At 39.1% G+C, this 13,098-nt stretch overlaps 1 protein-coding gene and 1 long non-coding RNA gene across 4 annotated transcripts in view; both read right to left on the reverse strand.

Annotated features, from left to right (window-relative positions):
• Window positions 1-1,554: 1,554 nt before the first annotated feature.
• On the reverse strand, window positions 1,555-6,104 carry LOC135499042 (uncharacterized). Of its 3 annotated transcripts, none has more exons than XR_010449209.1 (4): window positions 5,461-6,104; window positions 4,505-4,568; window positions 4,082-4,157; window positions 1,555-3,874 (listed from the first exon to the last, which is right to left on the reverse strand). It is a non-coding gene; the product is annotated as an uncharacterized LOC135499042 (long non-coding RNA). The 3 variants fall into 3 exon arrangements; XR_010449208.1 differs by lacking the exon at window positions 5,461-6,104 and adding an exon at window positions 5,238-5,426; XR_010449207.1 differs by lacking the exon at window positions 5,461-6,104 and having other exon boundaries at window positions 1,556-3,874; window positions 4,505-4,795.
• Window positions 6,105-10,003: 3,899 nt separating this feature from the next.
• Window positions 10,004-13,098, reverse strand: part of LOC135499040 (uncharacterized) — a 30,979-nt gene continuing 27,884 nt past the window's right edge. Inside the window, exon 24 of the mRNA XM_064789673.1 lies at window positions 10,004-13,044. The gene's annotated coding sequence lies outside the window, so the exon portion shown is untranslated. The remainder of the gene's footprint in view (window positions 13,045-13,098) is intronic.

Below are 13,098 nucleotides of genomic sequence, written 5' to 3' on the forward strand. Positions count from 1 at the left end.
AATCTGTCATAATTTTACCGTCTGTAAATTTTGTAACCCATCATAGTACAGTATTTTATTTCATTTCGACGTTCTCCTTTTAGGAGGTTAATGAATATTATTACTTAAGGAATTGAACCCGAGGCGGAGGACCTTGGTTGAGTTACCAAGACACTCGAGGGTGGAGCTAAAATACAGTCCAAACCCGAGCCGACAGGCGAGGGTTTGGACGAAATTTTAGCTCCACCCGAGAGTGTCTTGGTAACTCAACCAAGGTCCGAAGCCGAGGGTTCAATTTCTATTCTAAAATACCTCAAACTTAAAAAGATAGGCCACGAAATAACTTGAATATGTGCGAATTTGGCAAATTCCATCCATCGCCTGCCCGGAGCGCCGGTAGCGCCGTTGTTTACATTATGTTACGGCAGCGCGTATAGGAAGTCCGGATCGGCTCGCTCAAGTGACGCTAAAATCCGCGCAAATGGGCTATTTGGAGCGTTTTTCTCAGCAAATATGTGTAGTGCTCATTAAAAAACTTAGGGTGGTTGATGCTTCCTTGGCTGATTTGTGTTTGAAGCAGTGTTTTGAGAGCCTCAAACTTCTGAAGTGAGCTGTGTGCATGGTTCCACATTTTAGTGCAACCCGAGGGAACTTTGGTAGAGCATCTTGGTTGCGTGTCCAAAACACTCCACTCTCAGAACGAGGCTTATGCATTTTCCATTTAAAGGTTGACTTTACGGTACCGAGGTATTTTAGAATATTATACCAAAACCTTTTTTTCCTTTTGATATACTTGGCCCTTTTTCACTCATTCAAGAGTTCAAATTAATTATTTCATAGGAAAAGTCAAAGCATCAGAATCTCATGGCATTGATAGATATGGTAACGTACTTCAATATCTTATTATGAATACAGCCGAGAATTTGGATGATGAAGACATTGGTGAAATTGAAAATAATGCTCACGTTGATTGAATAAATGTACAGGTTTTGTAGGTCTACATTGTAGGTCTTAGTTTTATAGTCTTCCATTTGTAGATTTAGTTATACGGCTATCAGTGGTATGACCTAGGAATGTTGATTTCTTTCTGGTCAATAAAGATGTCAGTGTTACTAATCACTTATTTCATTTCTTATTATTGAGAGGATTGGGATGGACTTTCGGAGAGAAATGTTGTTGGTCACTGTTGTGATTATTGACATTCGCAGCTCATCCCAACAGAACTAGCACAGAACCGGGATGCATGGGCTGTCCATGCCATTTTGTAGGACAAAAGGTACTCTTCTATGCACCGGCAAAATCACAAAAGTGATACGATGCTATGATGATGATGATGATGATGTCTTGTCTACATGTATAAAGCCACTTAACTATTCTATTGTCTTTGGCTCTGAGTGTACATATGTAGTACTGTATTCAAACAAATAGGCAAAGGAACGGCAGGTTACACAAAAGTACATTTATTGAATCAGGTACAGAACTACTAGTGTGTACAACAAATATACATGTACTATGTATGAAAAATTGATCTACTAGTATCCACCCGTATAATCACACCAGTCTCCACTGATAGTTAGACCCCTGTCTAGACATAATAGATTGTTGCTATAGGTGCAATGCATATCTTTTTTGAGAGTTAAACGCACACAAAACAAATTAATGACAAGCCTATCGGCGTCTGATTCACAATGTGGTTTGTGAGGAGTGTCATAGTCGTCAACAGTGTAGCTTACGTATTTCGAAGACCAGTGGAATTGGCGGCGTCAAATTATTAGTGAAATTTATAATTTACAAATTACAAATCGTTTATTGAAACCGTGTAAAAAGTTACATTTTACATAAGATGAAAGTACAATGACCATAAGCATGATGAACTAAATAACTGGTGTGACATTGTTGTGGATTTGGTGGTGTGCAGCTGGAGGAGTGGACAATGTCACAACCAGGGTTCCTACATTATATACAGTGGAACCTCCGTTAGTAGACACCTCTCTATTAAAGACAACCTTTCCAATAAGGACACTAGTTTTGGTTCCAAATTGGTTGTTTCCATTCAATTTTGACTTCTCTAATCAGTCTTTGGGTGTTTCGAATGCTTGACACATTTCGAACATGTTTTGGTTGGAAACAACCCTACAGTCTTACACTTATGGCTGAATGAATGACAGTGCATTTTCGTGAAAGCTCGGTGACGAAATGCTGCGACACTATTCGTCACCAACATGTTTGATGGGTGGTGCCATCTGCACAAAGGACGATGAATTAAATAACTGATGTGACATTGTCGCTGCATTTGCAGGTGTCCACATCGAGGAGTAGATGATGTCACTACATGTACCAGGGTTTGTACTTTCATATACAGTGGACCTACTTTTTGTTGACACCTTTCTATTGAGGACAACCTCTTTAATAAGGACAGTAGTTTTTGGTTCCAAATTGGTTGTTTCCATTCAACTCGACTTCTCAGTTTAGGACACCTCTCTGTTAAAACAGCACTTTTCAGTCCCTGGGGCATTTCTGGAAATTTCATGCTATAGAGCAATTGGTTCAGCTAAGTGACAAGAACAGTACTATAAGACGGTTTTAAAAAGTTGAAAATTATTTATTTAAATGACATATGAATGGTTCAGCAGTAATTGGCAGTGTGCATTATGTAATGAAATATGATTTACATAATATAACATTTTTGTGACAAATAGTACAGATGATGGATAAATCGATACAGTGGATAGCTGTTAGAATATGCAATACATGCAATAGCATTTGTTTTTATTGAGATTTTGCGAGAACCAAGTGGTATTTTGACAAGATAATAGAAAGCCAATAACACTACAAGAACATGACTTCAATACATTGACATTGTAGTACTTGGTATACTAAAAATATTCAAAGATGGGTATCTTGAGTTAAAGTACAAGATGTATGAATGAAGGAGGCACTCTGGTAAGAAATGGTGTCGCTAATGAAAGATTAGAACAGTCCGTCTCAACCTGCCAAGCTCAGAGCGACATGCGCCTGGTTTTGCTGTGACGGGTCACATATACAAAGTTTACATAAAACAAGATTTGTATGTTTATTTAGGAGGAGTACAAAAGTTGTATATAAAATGCCGACTTCATTTTGATTTATACGACACAAAATTTGACATGACAGCATTTTATAAAATATGAATAATCTATAATGAGAATAGTTTTGTAGCACCAATGATTTGAAAATACTGAATTTATTTATTGCATGAATAGAACACAAAAAACAGGATGATTACATGATTGTCACATGCGTGAAATATATTGTCATGGATGGGCATTGGGAACAAAAAGAATTGCTGTTATCAGCTGCATTGGTAGCGATTGCTTTAGCTGATTTTCAGAAACTGACAGGAATGAGAATGTTGATATAGTGTTGAAAAAATATTTTTATAACATACATTGCATTCAAATAACACTAAGAAGTAGACGAGTACTAATTTCGCACACTTGAAAATATTTGGACATTGACTGCCACTGGTAGTGGTAGTAGAGTAATTACATGCCATCAGCAGCACTAATTCAGACAGTTTTCGCTGTGCTTCAGTAACTGACTGGAATGACTAAGTTTGATTGTGCTGAAATGATACATAATAACGTACATTGCATAAACAAAATGATTACAAGATTTGTACTGTCTTGAAATATATGGACAGGGACAGTCACTGGAAGTTTGACATGCCATCAGTTGCACTGCTCCCGGCAGTTTTCACTGTGCTTCAGTAACTGACTGGAATGACTAAGTTTGATTGTTCTGTATTTGCCTCCATTTGGATTTTGTGAACAAAAGTTACTAACCTTGTGTAATTGAAGTGTCGAATTCGCCTTGGTCGAAATGATAATACAGTAAATAAATCTATTGAATGTTGCTGAAAAGAAAACACTTACTACGTTAGAAGCCATGTACATGATAACACCACCACCACCATTATCAATATCATCACAAGTCAACTGGGGAATATGTGTGATATTTGTTCAAAACTTGCGTATATGGTATTTGCAGGTCTATTGTATTGTAACATATTTTTCACTTTCAAAATTAACTTTTTTACTAGAAATTATGAATCAATACTAACCGTAAGAAGCGTATGAAATTACAGAAGGCCTTCGTCGAAAAATGTAATGTACTTGTACTCATTCGTGTCATTAAACCTGAAAGCAGCACAGCATAACAGTGAAATTACCGTGACATCAATGGATGTCAAACTAACGTAGTGACGTAAATTTGAATTCGAAGTGCACAAATTCACAATTAAGGTTTCGAACACATTGAGAACTGAAAAACTTCATACAAATGCTTTCACACCAATGATATGATTGTGGCGCTCCTGATGAGGTATCGCCCTCTGCTAAGCAGCTTTGGTCGTAACTAGGGTAAATGTTTTTTTCAAGTGATATGAGCGATGGAGTTAGTTTCCACCAGCGCCACGTAGCAGTCAATGAAGTTGTGCTGGTACTCCATTAACGTCATGCTTCAAATTTGAAGAAATTAATATTACCTTCATCAAGTACGTAATAATATTACACCAGGCCTTTGTCGAAAATGTAGATCTCGAAGTCTAACTGTAATGAAAGAAAACATCAATGTGACAATATGGTCTACTATGTATGAGGGGGAGAACGGGTATTTTCGGGACACTGGGATGGGCCGAAAATAACTGTCGGGATTCGGGATAGACACCCTTATTTTAGCGGGATTCGAGACAAGCCGTGTTTTGCGTCACGATTCGGCTAAAATTGCGTATTGGGAAACGGGATAAGCCTTTTTTCCTAACGGGACGTCGAGACAGTTACCCCCCCCCCCTTCCCTGTTCCCACCCTCATGACATGTAGCATTGTTTGTAGGCCTATTGTTACTCACAATCTATTTTTTTGTAATTGATACTGGTAGTATCAATGTGAAATATGCCACACGTTGGGAGCATGCAAGGCCTAGTACAATACACCATCATCACAATCAAATATTTCAATAATACACTGTCAACGAGAATGAATGTTCAACCATCAATCACGTGCATTGTAGTAGTGTACATCCCCCATCCCATGACGGCTTGCGCCCCGCTGACACGACGAGCACATGACTGAGCCAATCCATCGCCTATACACTACTTTACAAAAATCGACACCTACTGAAACTTTCACTAATTATTCTCGGAAATGTACTTTATCGTTACATCAATAAATGCACATTCGAATTTCAAAACTACCACTTATTTTTGCCGTGAAACTGACCTGAGTTATCGAAACACCGTCACTGCGAAAAGAGGAAGAAGCAGGTCCGCATTTATCGAAATATTGCTAAATATAATTGTCAAAATGTCGACCAAATTACCAATTAAATCACAATAAACTTATCAAATGTTCACTCATGCCTTTGGGTGAAAAAATACTGATTTTTCAATCATTCTCAATTTTACAAATCACCAATCACAAAAAGAAATAATGATGCAATTACCCAAAATAGATGAGATTTGACCACTGGTATAATTCCGCCATCTTGGATATCGGCATCGTCACCACCACTTCAAATTCTAAAGTCTTATTCAGGCCTAATATGTGTCACCTGCTGTGGTAAAATGGCTTGTTTTATCAATAAATAACAAAATATGATCTTTGTAAATAAAATCGGAGATCTTCTGGTGTGTTTTTATGTGAATTTATTACGAACTATCAATGCAGCGCAGGGCAGCCATCGTGTTCTCATGCGTAGTGGCGATGCGATAGCCATCCGCGGCACTGCTTTTCAAGATGGTGGCAATTGCCCAGTGCTAGAGGCGTTGTAAGGAAAATTGAGAGCAGGCCCCTAATGAATGAACTCTCAACGATATCGATATATTTTCGTAATTCCAGCACAACTGTTCACCAATGAACGTCCACCGACAATCCCACTTAACGAATATTAATATCAATTCATATCATGTATCTTAAAACGCTTTTATTTCATTTTAAAAAGAGTTATCGAGTGAACGATGACCTCCTACCGTACCCTCGAAATAAACAGCCAAAATGACCACAAAAACACCTTTTTAGAAAAAAACAGCGATTTTTACGAAATAAATGTCATCAGAGACGAAACTAGACACTAATTTAGCTAGGTATGCACAGTAATAGTACCTGAAGTGATCGATTTCAAGGAGAAAATACACTGAAAACAACTTTTCAGGAACAGAAATAAGATCACATTGTGAATAATAAAATTGGCAGTAAGGTCTATTACAGATGACACCACAACAGAGGTCTATTTAGCAAAAATCAGAATCAGAGTTTTTCTTCAAAATCTCATCAAATATCGCAATATCAAAATACATGTATCATGAAAAAGCTACTTTTTCATTACATGTAAACGCCTAGAATGTGAATTAAGGAATTGAACCCGAGGCGGAGGACCTTGGTTGAGTTACCAAGACACTCGAGGGTGGAGCTAAAATACAGTCCAAACCCGAGCCGACAGGCGAGGGTTTGGACGAAATTTTAGCTCCACCCGAGAGTGTCTTGGTAACTCAACCAAGGTCCGAAGCCGAGGGTTCAATTTCTATTCTAAAATACCTCAAACTTAAAAAGATAGGCCACGAAAATAACTTGAATATGTGCGAATTTGGCAAATTCCATCCATCGCCGGCCCGGCCGGAGCGCCGGTAGCGCCATTGTTTACATTATGTTACGGCAACGTTACAGAAAATGAGACATGTACATTTTGTACAGCGCGCATAGGAAGTCCGCATCGGCTCGCTCAAGTGATGCTAAAATCCGCGTTAATGGGCTATTTGGAGCGTTTTTCTCGGCAAATATGTGTAGTGCTCATTAAAAAACTTAGGGTGGTTGATGCTTCCTTGACTGATTTGTGTTTGAAGCAGTGTTTTGAGAGCCTCAAACTTCTGAAGTGAGCTGAAATTCCATTGACGTGACGTGTGCATGGTTCCACATTTTAGTGCAACCCGAGGGAACTTTGGTAGAGCATCTTGGTTGCGTGTCCAAAACACTCCGCTCTCAGAACGAGGCTTATGCATTTTCCATTTAAAAGTTGACTTTACGGTACCAAGGTATTTTAGAATTTCCTACAAATGAATAGGGGTTACCATGGATGGAAAAATCAATTAATCAAATTCATTGATAAAATTTATAGATTTCAGGTCAAATACCTCTGACACGTGTATAAAGGGAACACCCAATTCATCCTGGCAATGGCATAATACAGTGACAAAGTAGGCGCGTTTTACTGTACAAGTAAACTGTAACAAATACCAGCAGTTCTATCATTGACCAGTTAATCCACATATAAGAAATGGGTAGATCACAATGTTTTACTGTTCAAGTAAAATGTAACAAATACCAGCAGTTCTATCATTGACCAGCTAATCCAGAAATAAGAAATGGGTAGATCACAATGTTTTACTGTTCAAGTAAAATGTAACAAATACCAGCAGTTCTATCATTGACCAGTTAATCCACACATAAGAAATGGGTAGATCACAATGTTTTACTGTACAAGTAAAATGTAACAAATACCAGCAGTTCTATCATTGACCAGTTAATCCACACAGTCATAAGAAATGGGTATACAGTAGAACTCGCGTAAGTCGACATCGTATAACCAGTCACTGTGCATAAGTCGGCACCCACCAGAAAGTCCAAATTTCATCTAACTAACGTTAATTTCATTAAAAGATATGCATACAACTCGTCATTCATAAGTCGTCATTTAAGGTTAGGCTCTACGTCAATTCTTTGCAACACCATTCTGCCATGATTTTTTTTGCAAAAACACCAGCATTACTCCTTCAAAAGTGAGTTTCATCAAATTTCAGGTAGCGCACACTGTTCTTTGTGCATTACTGTACATACTGACAACCTTGAAATGCAAATTAACTTCCTTTTGAGGGAGTTCTAATTGCTTTCGAATTTCAGTTTCCTGGAAAAATTTCAAATGTGCAGAAAAGCAATTGGAGCAGCTTCAAAACGAAGTCAATGTTGATTTTGATGGTGGCAGTTTGTTCATTAAATCACAGAGAACAGTGTGCGCTCCTTGAAATTTGATAAAACTCATTTTTGAGCAAGTAATGCTAGTGTTTTTGCCAAAAAATCATGCCAAAATGGTGTAGCAAAGAATTGTCGTAGAGCCGACCCTTAATACAAGTCGGTACCAATCTTACAGTCCCTTGTAATAGAAATGAATGTACAATTACACCGGTAACTCGTCACCGTGGGGCGTGCGTCTTTGTTCAGCCCACAGATCAAATGACGATCCACGTGTATTAAAAATGTACGGATACAGTTACAAGTCGTCACTGACGAGTTATGTAAGCCATAATTGTGACGAGTTATGTAAGCCGTCATTGTGACGAGTTATGTAAGCCATCATTGTGATGAGTTATGTAAGCCATCATTGTGACGAGTTATGTAAGCCATCATTGTGACGAGTTATGTAAGCCATCATTGTGACGAGTTATGTAAGCCGTCATTGTGATGAGTTATGTAAGCCGTCATTGTGACTAGTTATGTAAGCCGTCATTGTGACGAGTTATGTAAGCCATCATTGTGACGAGTTATGTAAGCCATCATTGTGACGAGTTATGTAAGTCATCATTGTGACGAGTTATGTAAGCCGTCATTGTGACGAGTTATGTAAGCCGTCATTGTGACGAGTTATGTAAGCCATCATTGTGACGAGTTATGTAAGCCATCATTGTGACGAGTTATGTAAGTCATCATTGTGACGAGTTATGTAAGCCGTCATTGTGACGAGTTATGTAAGCCATCATTGTGACGAGTTATGTAAGCCATCATTGTGACGAGTTATGTAAGTCATCATTGTGACGAGTTATGTAAGCCGTCATTGTGACGAGTTATGTAAGCCATCATTGTGACGAGTTATGTAAGCCATCATTGTGACGAGTTATGTAAGCCATCATTGTGACGAGTTATGTAAGCCGTCATTGTGACGAGTTATGTAAGCCGTCATTGTGACGAGTTATGTAAGCCATCATTGTGACGAGTTATGTAAGCCATCATTGTGACGAGTTATGTAAGTCATCATTGTGACGAGTTATGTAAGCCGTCATTGTGACGAGTTATGTAAGCCATCATTGTGACGAGTTATGTAAGCCGTCATTGTGACGAGTTATGTAAGCCGTCATTGTGACGAGTTATGTAAGTCGTCATTGTGACGAGTTATGTAAGTCATCATTGTGACGAGTTATGTAAGCCGTCATTGTGACGAGTTATGTAAGCCATCATTGTGACGAGTTATGTAAGTCGTCATTGTGACGAGTTATGTAAGCCGTCATTGTGACGAGTTATGTAAGCCGTCATTGTGACGAGTTATGTAAGCCGTCATTGTGACGAGTTATGTAAGCCGTCATTGTGACGAGTTATGTAAGCCGTCATTGTGACGAGTTATGTAAGCCGTCATTGTGACGAGTTATGTAAGCCGTCATTGTGACGAGTTATGTAAGCCGTCATTGTGACGAGTTATGTAAGCCATCATTGTGACGAGTTATTCTAAAATACCTTGGTACCGTAAAGTCAACTTTTAAATGGAAAATGCATAAGCCTCGTTCTGAGAGTGGAGTGTTTTGGACACGCAACCAAGATGCTCTACCAAAGTTCCCTCGGGTTGCACTAAAATGTGGAACCATGCACACAGCTCACTTCAGAAGTTTGAGGCTCTCAAAACACTGCTTCAAACACAAATCAGCCAAGGAAGCATCGACCACCCTAAGTTTTTTAATGAGCACTACACATATTTGCTGAGAAAAACGCTCCAAATAGCCCATTTGCGCAGATTTTAGCGTCACTTGAGCGAGCCGATCCGGACTTCCTATACGCGCTGCCGTAACATAATGTAAACAACGGCGCTACCGGCGCTCCGGGCAGGCGATGGATGGAATTTGCCAAATTCGCACATATTCAAGTTATTTCGTGGCCTATCTTTTTAAGTTTGAGGTATTTTAGAATTGAAATTGAACCCTCGGCTTCGGACCTTGGTTGAGTTACCAAGACACTCTCGGGTGGAGCTAAAATTTCGTCCAAACCCTCGCCTGTCGGCTCGGGTTTGGACTGTATTTTAGCTCCACCCTCGAGTGTCTTGGTAACTCAACCAAGGTCCTCCGCCTCGGGTTCAATTCCTTAATGTAAGCCATCATTGTGACGAGTTATGTAAGCCATCATTGTGACGAGTTATGTAAGCCATCATTGTGACGAGTTATGTAAGCCATCATTGTGACGAGTTATGTAAGCCATCATTGTGATGAGTTATGTAAGCCGTCATTGTGACGAGTTATGTAAGCCATCATTGTGACGAGTTATGTAAGCCATCATTGTGACGAGTTATGTAAGCCATCATTGTGACGAGTTATGTAAGCCGTCATTGTGACGAGTTATGTAAGCCGTCATTGTGACGAGTTATGTAAGCCATCATTGTGACGAGTTATGTAAGCCATCATTGTGACGAGTTATGTAAGTCATCATTGTGACGAGTTATGTAAGCCGTCATTGTGACGAGTTATGTAAGCCATCATTGTGACGAGTTATGTAAGCCATCATTGTGACGAGTTATGTAAGCCGTCATTGTGACGAGTTATGTAAGCCATCATTGTGACGAGTTATGTAAGCCATCATTGTGACGAGTTATGTAAGCCATCATTGTGACGAGTTATGTAAGCCGTCATTGTGACGAGTTATGTAAGCCATCATTGTGACGAGTTATGTAAGCCATCATTGTGACGAGTTATGTAAGCCATCATTGTGACGAGTTATGTAAGCCATCATTGTGACGAGTTATGTAAGCCATCATTGTGACGAGTTATGTAAGCCGTCATTGTGACGAGTTATGTAAGCCGTCATTGTGACGAGTTATGTAAGTCATCATTGTGACGAGTTATGTAAGCCATCATTGTGACGAGTTATGTAAGCCGTCATTGTGACGAGTTATGTAAGCCATCATTGTGACGAGTTATGTAAGCCATCATTGTGACGAGTTATGTAAGCCATCATTGTGACGAGTTATGTTAGCCGTCATTGTGACGAGTTATGTAAGCCATCATTGTGACGAGTTATGTAAGCCATCATTGTGACGTGTTATGTAAGCCATCATTGTGACGAGTTATGTAAGCCATCATTGTGACGAGTTATGTAAGCCATCATTGTGACGAGTTATGTAAGCCGTCATTGTGACGAGTTATGTAAGCCGTCATTGTGACGAGTTATGTAAGCCTTCATTGTGACGAGTTATGTAAGCCATCATTGTGACGAGTTATGTAAGCCATCATTGTGACGAGTTATGTAAGCCATCATTGTGACGAGTTATGTAAGCCTTCATTGTGACGAGTTATGTAAGCCATCATTGTGACGAGTTATGTAAGCCATCATTGTGACGAGTTATGTAAGCCATCATTGTGACGAGTTATGTAAGCCATCATTGTGACGAGTTATGTAAGTCGTCATTGTGACGTGTTATGTAAGCCATCATTGTGACGAGTTATGTAAGCCATCATTGTGACGAGTTATGTAAGCCATCATTGTGACGAGTTATGTAAGCCATCAAAATGATGAGTTATTTTACTGGTCCTACCTGTAAGTCATCATCAACATCTAAGTCCCAAGGGTGGCGACTTACGCGAGTTCTACTGTATCACAATGTTCATGATATGATTACATAACCAGTCCATTGACTTTAAAGTAGGTATTAAACCATACAAGTTTTGCATGTATAAATCAATATCAAATTGAAACATCCTATCACGTTTCTGAAAATGTTTAACAAGAATATTGCATTAGGTCATTAGGTGGGGGGGGGGGGGTAACCACTTGTCCACCCAACTGAACAACGGCACCAGTATTCCTGCGTTTGGTCTCGCGACGCCAACAACAGATTGGCAGCGAGCCAAGGCCACTCACAGCCAGTAAAATCGCGAGGTTGTTCAGTCGGGTTGACTAGTGGGTGGTGCTGCCCCTCCCATATGAATTATTGAGTCTAGTGACACAGTGTTCCTGAACTTTCAGTAAGTTTTTTTTAAAATTGCATTGAGATGAAACCTGTACCACATTGTAGCCAATATCATATAGTTTCAAAAACAGAAAGAATTAAAAAAATCTGTTGGTACAATTTTGAGAAAACTGCATTTTTCCATTTCATGTACATTTTCCCATACATTGTATACATGCATTTCTCATAAGTTAATCCTCCCATTTTTACTCATTTAACATGTTTAAATGTGTCATTCGCACTAAAAAATCACTTTGTTTGTTTGTCCACATACATGGTCAAAAGGAAAAGTAAATGATCATAACCAAAATGATTTACAAGAGTAATTAGATATAAGCAGATTATACATGGTGTTTATTAACTCTCATATTTGACTTTTAGCCATATTATGAAGGGAATATGGGAGTTAAACACCATGTCATCTCCTATTATCTTACCATTGTTGCAACACATTTTGGTGAAAATCATTTACTCTTCCTTTCGGCAAAAGAAAAAAATATTATTTAGTGCCGATGGGAAATATTGACATGCATCGCAATCTGTTTGCATTCACCTTGAGCGTGATCGGATCTTTGAGTGTTGTATTCATAAAGTCTCTCTCAAGAGGAGGCAAGAGCTTTAAGAAAGAACTTGTGATCATCTCCGAGTCCACATTCGCGTCAAACAGGGCACACAATGATGCCTTGCATAGGCTCATTGGGAAGTACCCCAACAACACGTAAGCGTGGCTGATGATTTTCCCAATGATGGAGAAAACATCAGTGTCCATCACATCATGGTCCACTTTTGGGACCTTAGCATCACTCCCCTCAAAATACTTTGAGAGGGCAGCCTTGAGAAAACACGTCAACATCTCTCGGGACAAGCCATCCATATCCTCTGCAATGTTTTCTCCTTCGAACGTCACATTGATTCGATGGAAAGTCAGTTGGCCATCACTCCTATAATAGTCCATCAGGTTTAAGATCGACTCACGGCTGATGAACATGTTCTTCTCCACACCAACTCGAATGAAGGTTTTTATCTCCATAGCTGCACTTTGTAGATCTCCAAGACCTGAAGTGATAGAGTAAGTTAATCAAAGAAATTGCCAACTCTAAATTGTCAATA

This window comes from Lineus longissimus, chromosome 14, assembly GCF_910592395.1.
Source record: "Lineus longissimus chromosome 14, tnLinLong1.2, whole genome shotgun sequence".
Lineage (NCBI taxonomy): Eukaryota > Metazoa > Nemertea > Pilidiophora > Heteronemertea > Lineidae > Lineus > Lineus longissimus.